Below are 8,501 nucleotides of genomic sequence, written 5' to 3' on the forward strand. Positions count from 1 at the left end.
AACAATGTTAGCAGAGATGCAAACACTCTGCATGCACTACTCCCAGCTCATATAGGAAGGCTCGAGGTACTGCCAGCCCAAAGACATTGGGCGAGATTTTCAGGGATTTCAAATAAGGAACTCTAAATTGTTTTTGCTGTATGAAATAAGTGGGTGCTTTGTTTTTTTTTTTTAAACCATAAAGGTAATCCTTGGTCTTTCATTGTCCTTTTTCATTATTTAGAACTGCCATTTATTTAAATCAGCCTTAGAAATTAAGCTACTGCTAAGAGAAGAAAACAGAGAGAACATAAAGCTAGAGGTTGAAATAAATGTAAATGATGCAAAATTACAGAATGGTATTTTCGCAGAGTGAGAAAATGTGATCCTAGAAATAGAGTATTCATATTGAAAATTTGGATGGAAAAAGAAGTTATCATTTTCTCAAATAATTTAGGTGGGATTGAATCTAACATACTAATTTTTACTTTTTTTCCCCAGTATAAAGTATACATCCTGTACACCATATTAATTGGATCAATAAATACTAAAATAACAGGAAAATAATACAAAAGAAAGAAAAATTAAAAACTCCAAATCGATGACAGATGTTTGCATTCGATAGAAAACTTCATGCTGTGACTCATTCATAACACTTACTGTTTGGGAAAACAACCTCTATCAAAATCTATACTTTATATGGACATACGTAGGTACAGAAAACACAAAAGATAATCACCAGGAAACACAAATGTCATCTTGAAAAAGGTCAGTAGGCATTTTCCTCCGCCTCAGCTCTCACAAAGGAGACTAAATGATCGCCCTTCTGGCTGCTTTCTGCTTCTATTTTTTCTCACACTTCTCGAGTATTTTTTAATCCAAACTCATTGTAAAACTGTTTAATAGATCTTTAACTTGAAGTTCTTCCAGACACAACACATTAACGACTGTGTAAGTAACTGCTCTATACTTTGAGCCATTTAAAAAAAAAGCAAGTTAGGGCCTATCAATTCTTTTAATTTACTTACAACATTAACTTTCTATCCTTATTCTATACTTTACAATTAACCCAGAAACCGTTTAAAATTTAGATTAACAACATGTTTTTTTTAAATAAATCTCTGCATTCTATGGCTCAGTTGGAAAAGGGAGTTTAACCTACAAACCATGAATAGAGCAGAAAATGTAAAAGGGTCAAATGTTATAAACATAGTAAGTAAAGGTTTTAGCTAATAAATCTCAAATTCAAAATACACAACTCTTTGCTTAATTCATTGCAGAAATTATGTTAATCTTCTAAAGGGTTTCATTAATACCTTAAACAACTTGAGGGCCATGACTCTTATTGTAAACTGTATTAAATGCTAAAAGATTGTTGTTAAATGTGTTTGTTAAATAAGTCTAAGGACAGACAGGCCAGACTGGACAAGCATTGTCAATAAAACTGCATTGCAATAACTTGCAGTGCAGTGTTACAGACATACTTTAATGAACTGCATAGTAGAGTTATAGATAAAATAGATTAGATTATTTTTAAAAGCATATATGACAGGCAAATAATAATTTAGTAATACAGTAGAGTGCATATAAGGTTGTGATCACTAAACTGTAAGGTACACATGACCACTGCTTTGCTTGTGTTGTGTCTCTGCTGTCAGTGATTCTCTGTTAAAGGGTTAATAATGTGTCTCTGTGATGAAAACAGTTATAGCTGCATGCGTAGGGTTGGATGAGCACCTATGCTGCACCCCCTCAAAGCCGGTTGCCTGGAAGGGATCTAGTGTAATTGTATTGCTGTAATTGCCTCATGGCTTCAGCTTGGCTCTACATTATCATTCTCAAACAGAGCCAGGGTCGTATTACATGTGCTGCCTTTTTTCTGTGTGTTCTGTAAACCAAAATCCACAAAATAGTGGTGGGTGATAGATAGAATAACCACAAAGTCCTTTGAAACCAATAAAAATCTGCCTTCTTTCTTCTAATAAATGGTTTATGATACTTTTGTTTAACTCTCAGACAATGTTTTGTTATGGTTGACTACAAAGTTTGATATGCATTGATGAAATAGTAACCACTCATCCCTTAATCCTCATTTTTTTATCAAATAAACTGTACAGAATGATGTTTTACAATGCAATCTTCAAGCTCCAGGCATTATTTTGACAACATCCGGTCTTTAAGTCTTACACTGTTTGTTTGGCTCCCTCCCTAGTTTAAGAATGAGTTACTGTATCTGATTTTTGCTTTTGGCTTAGTTGGGGATGTGATAATTTTTATGGGAAACTACTGCAGATAAAAATTGTCTAGCCTGGCCAACTTCCCTCTGCTGACTTTCTTGTCCTATACACCGTAGTTTGCTAAGAGACCGACAATGCATTAAATGATATTCTTGCAATGGTTAAATCAAAACAACAAACTAACATTATTGACGTCATTACAAAAGTGAATAAAAATAGGAAATAAATGAAAAATGGATAAAAACAAGTCTGAGTCATCTGTCCAGAGTAGCATAACAATTTAACTTTTTTTTCAGTCACTTGATTTAAAATTATTATACCTTAAAATACATAAATTAAGAAAAAGATTATTAAAAAATAGCAAATGCATTGAAATTGGACATAATGGCGTGTGCCTATTTTCTAGTTGAAATACTGACTTGGCTTTTGTTTGGTGTCAGATTGTCATGATTTTATCAAGAGCTCGGACCCACATGCAGAGAAACAAATTCAGAGAGACCAGAGGAAAAGGTTTAATAGGTTTATTGAAGAGATAATGCTCAATGAAGTGTTGCTCTGAACACTGCTCAACCGGAACTGAAAAGTGAGGGGAAGACACAGTGGTTAGTTCAGGCTCTGTGGGAAATTTGATTTGTGAACTTGAAGAGGAGGGTTTCCAGAGAAATTGTTGACTCTTTGACTCCAGTCTGTGTGCTGTTGTTCCAGTGTTTGTCTGATACGGTGGAGGGCGGAACAGGGTTTACCCAGAATGCAGTTGTTTGAAGGTGAATTGAGAAGCTGACTGCCACTCAGATTTCCTGCGGTACTTGAACGGGTCCTAGTAGAGATGAATCCCTTGCTCAGTGTGAAGCTCAAACGATCTCTTGGGGAAAAGTAGATTCAAACCTCCAGTTTAAATACTTAGCTCAGTTTGAAGCTCAGATGATCTTTCCAGGGAGAGAAGGTCCGAAACATCCAGCTTGCAGGATGACTTCCTGAGAGGCAAAGACAAAAAACAAGATTAAGACTCAGGTTGACACAAACTCAGTTTGACTCAGCTTGGCTAGAGTACCCAAAGCTGGCAAACACTCTGGCGTTGAGGTAGTGGCAGTCAGCAGCTTAAGAGTATGGCAAGCCAAGAAGGTCATATTTCGCATTGAATTGTCGCGTTAAGATTGAAGTTAACCCGCAAAAAACGCGCGATCTCCCGAGATTACGCCGCTTTTTACGCCGTCTTTTACCAACAAGCGCTGCCTTTTACGCGCGTCATGATAGTACCACAAGACGCGCGTTAAATACGCGCGTTGTGCCGGTCAGAACGCGCGTTAAATACGCGCGTTGTGTCGGTCAGAACGCGCGTATTTAACGCGCGTTTTCCTAATATGATAATGATGTCCTTCCTTCTTTTCCCACAGCCAATGCATTTGAACTGGTTGCATCCAATCTCTGATCAAGGCAGCCAGACCAAGAAAGTTCAGCACAGATCTGCTTTGTGGAAAACTGCACAGACCTCAATGTTGCAGCATTGCCAGAATTCACTGCATTGCCGTTTCACAAAGCCTTAATTTTAGGAATATATCCACTACTTACACTTTGCTGTTATTTTGAATCCATTCCATGCCTATTTTCACGTAAAAACGTTTTGCATCAACATGCATCGCCAACTAATGTTTTGTATTCACAGGTATTAGTAGGAATGTTTCACCACTTAATACTACCGAGAGGTGGTGTGGTGACTTAAGTGACCGCCTTCAATGCGATGCTTTTGCTTCGTGGCAGGTTCGAATCCGACAGAGGCCGTCCAACTTTTCCCTTTATATTCTGTCTTGTCTCCAACCAAGCCCATTTATTTATTTCTTTTTTTTCTGAGAATATAATCATAAATGTAGCCTACTTCATTGTTTTTGATCCATCGCCATGCATTCTGTCATGTAAAAACTTTTTATATTGTACTAATAAAATGACAATATAGGGGACACTTGTCTTCCAGAAAATTTGTCAGTCTGACTTGTTTTCTGTATATTTTCCTGCATATCACCAACATTTTTCCATAATGCTTTATACAGCCATGGAGCAACTGCTGTTAAAATTAAATTAACAGGAACATTTCTTATTAAAAGTGTTATTAGTGCAATGAGAAAAAACTTGCTTAGTTGAGCCAGTGGAGGTTTGATGATCCCCATAGCTCATGTTCTCTGTCTCCTACATATACATATAAATATATATATATATTATAATATATATATATATATATATATATATATATATATATATATATATATATATATATATATATATATATATATATATATATATATATATATATATATATATATATATATAATATATAATATATATATTAACCACATCACATAAATGTTCTTTCAGTCTGCAGATTGCGCCATATAACGAGTAGGCTACTGGCAGAGCAGCAAACAGGTGTTTGCACCAAAGCTGGGGAACAATATAGGCAAGGTGTGTCTCTTTTTCAAGAGAGAACTGGATACTGGATTCTTTCATCTTATTTATTTATTATGAACTATTATCTATTTCCCACTACCTTTGACCACTAGTCAGTACATTTACTTATGTGTACTAGAACAAGATCCAAATGTGCAAGAGTGTAATTACATTTTCATTGTGGAGTAGGAGACAAGGTATGGGTGCAGCACCTTCTATTGGGGGTGTATCCAGAAAACAGGTACTACGTTATTTAGATGTTACATTTAATTTTAACAGCAGTTGTTCCGTGGCTGCAGAAAGCATTATGAGCTTGGGAAAAGGTTAGCGATATGCAGGAAACATACAGAAAACAAGTCAGACAGACACATTTTCTGGAGGACAAGTGGCCCCTTTAATGTCATTTTATTAGCACAATGTAAAAAGTTGTTACATGACAGAATGAATGGCGATGGATCAAAAACAACAGAGAAGTGGGCTACATATATGGATTATATTCTTGGTTAAAGGCAAGAGAGAATATCAAAGGCATAGGTTTGATTTCAGCTTTGGTAGGGACACTATTGGTCTTCAGTTTCATTGGTCTAATGTCATTGGTCCTTTGCAAAAAGATGCATACTCTTTTTTTAATGCTTAATGTGAGCATCAGGCTTTGATGTGTTTAAAGAGAACAGCATAATTTCTTCCTAGATTAATACAAATCTTATAAGCCCTACACTCACTAGATGCTGTTTAGCAATGTTTGAAGCATCACTGGCTCTGATCAATGTGCAATTAGGACTTTTTTCCACTTTGAAAATGTTAGCATTTAAACTTACCAGTAAGACAGAAGATAAATACATTCCTATTTAACCAAATATAGTCTAAATATGCCTGTTATATGTTGACGTATCGTGTTTTCTTTTGAAGATGTATAATTGTGCAGAGGTAAACAGGTGAAATCCACTCTTATTTTTTTATCTAATATGCTCTCTCTGTGTCATGCAAAATAATACATTCAACGGACGGCAAATAAATGTATTGTATTTACATGTGCACTGGAAATACACTATATTGCCAAAAGTATTTGCTCACCTGCCTTGACTCACATATGAGCTTAAGTGACATCCCGTTCCTAATCCATAGGGTTCAATATGACGTCGGTCCACCCTTTGCAGCTAGAACAGCTTCAACTCTTCTGGGAAGGCTGTCCACAAGGTTTAGGAGTGTGTTTATGGGAATTTTTGACCATTCTTCCAGAAGCGCATTTGTGAGGTCGCACACTGATGTTGGACGAGAAGGCCTGGCTCTCAGTCTCCGCTCTAATTCATCCCAAAGGTGTTCTATCGGGTTGAGGTCAGGACTCTGTGCAGGCCAGTCAAGTTCATCCACACCAGACTCTGTCATCCATGTCTTTATGGACCTTGCTTTGTGCACTGGTGCACAGTCATGTTGGAAGAGGAAGGGGCCAGCTCCAAACTGTTCCCACAAAGTTGGGAGCATGGAATTGTCCAAAATGTCTTGGTATGCTGAAGCATTCAGAGTTCCTTTCACTGGAACTAAGGGGCCAAGCCCAGCTCCTGAAAAACAACCCCACACCATAATCCCCCCTCCACCAAACTTTACACTTGGCACAATGCAGTCAGACAAGTACCGTTCTCCTGGCAACCGCCAAACCCAGACCCGTCCATCAGATTGCCAGATGGAGAAGCGCGATTCGTCACTCCAGAGAACGCGTCTCCACTGCTCTAGAGTCCAGTGGCGGCGTGCTTTACACCACCGCATCCGACGCTTTGCATTGCACTTGGTGATGTATGGCTTGGATGCAGCTGCTCGACCATGGAAACCCATTCCATGAAGCTCTCTGCGCACTGTTCTTGAGCTAATCTGAAGGCCACATGAAGTTTGGAGGTCTGTAGTGATTGACTCTGCAGAAAGTTGGCGACCTCTTCGCACTATGCGCTTCAGCATCCGCTGACCCCGCTCCGTCAGTTTACGTGGCCTACCACTTCGTGGCTGAGTTGCTGTCGTTCCCAAACACTTCCATTTTCTTATAATACAGCTGACAGTTGACTGTGGAATATTTAGGAGCGAGGAAATTTCACGACTGGATTTGTTGCACAGGTGGCATCCTATCACAGTTCCACGCTGGAATTCACTGAGCTCCTGAGAGCGACCCATTCTTTCACAAATGTTTGTAAAAACAGTCTGCATGCCTAGGTGCTTGAATTTATACACCTGTGGCCATGGAAGTGATTGGAACACCTGATTCCAATAATTTGGATGGGTGAGCAAATACTTTTGGCAATATAGTGTATAAGAGGAACTGACACTGAGGATTTTGAAATATTAACTTCACTGTACAAGTTGTACATCTGGGCTGTAGTTAGTCTATGTAGCCCATTTCATAAATTTGTTCTATGGCTAAAACAATTAATCACATCTATCAATAATTTAAATAATCGTCAACTGATTTAGTAATTGATTAATCAATAACTGGAGTATAGAGCCACTAAAATGTGCCTTTAAGCCAATAGAGCGACCCATTTAGAGCAGGAATTATACCAAGATTATGAAAAAATATGTAAACATTTTGCATTTAGGACAAAAAAAAAAGTTTTAGTCTGTCAATATTCTCCATCCAGAACTCCTCCAGAGGAAACGTTTCTGTTTCACCTGGGGTCATTTCGTAAAAAAATCTACTTTAAGGAACCTTTGGGTGATCTGATTATTAATCAATTCATCAAAAAAATAATCAACAGATTAATCAATTTGCAGAATAATCATTAGTTTCAACCCTTATTTTATGGTAACGTTCCAAACACATTTCTTCCATCATGCAGCAGTGAAGGGCAGCTGCTTCACCCTGAGGCTGCCCTGCATCATTATATCTGTTTCCTACATTCATATAATGTTTCTATTATACAAGTGCGTTTATAATAGTAAAGGATTAAATGTATCAACCTTTTATCATCATCCTATATTGCTTGCTGTTTAAATAGCTCCTTATGTCTATTTTCTTTTTTAGTGGCATCATCTATAAACACAACACTAAGAATGAGCCTAAGTTTATTCAAATATAAAATCACTTTTAACAATTATAAAAGACAATATAACACTATCTTATCTGTAATGTAATAGTATCCAAAATAAACAGCCAGATTGAAGCATTATTTACCAGAGATTAATGTACTAATTTACTTATGTACTGTGTGGAAATCTAGAAAAATAGAATCAGTGTAAATAGAGTTCCTCTGTTTGTCTTCATCCTATTTCTAGAAGTAGAATCAATTAAATACAACTATTTTTATGTGGAAAACAAAAAAATAGAAGAACGTCAGCATCCTTCTCGTGTTGTTATGTTCTACAAAATAAATTAAAAGCTTTTATATACACCTGAACTGCCGTCAAAAAAAAGGAAAACAGTAATAGAAAAGAAATATTGGTGAAAGGGAATCAGAAATGTTGATAGATTACAGACTGCTCATTTCAACAGCAGTTTTCAGAACTCCTGTCTGACTCAGAATATTTTGTTTTATAAAAGAAATCCTAACTTTGGTTACTTTCATTTCTCAAGTTCCAAAAATCCAAACTATCTCCTGCTTCTTCACAGAACTGCAGTCAGAAGCTTTCGCCTGTTTTAGCCTAGAATAAGAGTGGATTTCACCTGTTTACCTCTGCACAATTATACATCTTCAAAAGAAAACACGATACGTCAACATATAACAGGCATATTTAGACTATATTTGGTTAAATAGGAATGTATTTATCTTCTGTCTTACTGGTAAGTTTAAATGCTAACATTTTCAAAGTGGAAAAAAATCCTAAATGCACATTGATCAGAGCCAGTGATGCTTCAAACATTGC

Source organism: Cyprinodon tularosa, unplaced genomic scaffold (genome assembly GCF_016077235.1).
Source record: "Cyprinodon tularosa strain WSP-4 unplaced genomic scaffold, ASM1607723v1 ctg66, whole genome shotgun sequence".
NCBI classification, from domain to species: domain Eukaryota; kingdom Metazoa; phylum Chordata; class Actinopteri; order Cyprinodontiformes; family Cyprinodontidae; genus Cyprinodon; species Cyprinodon tularosa.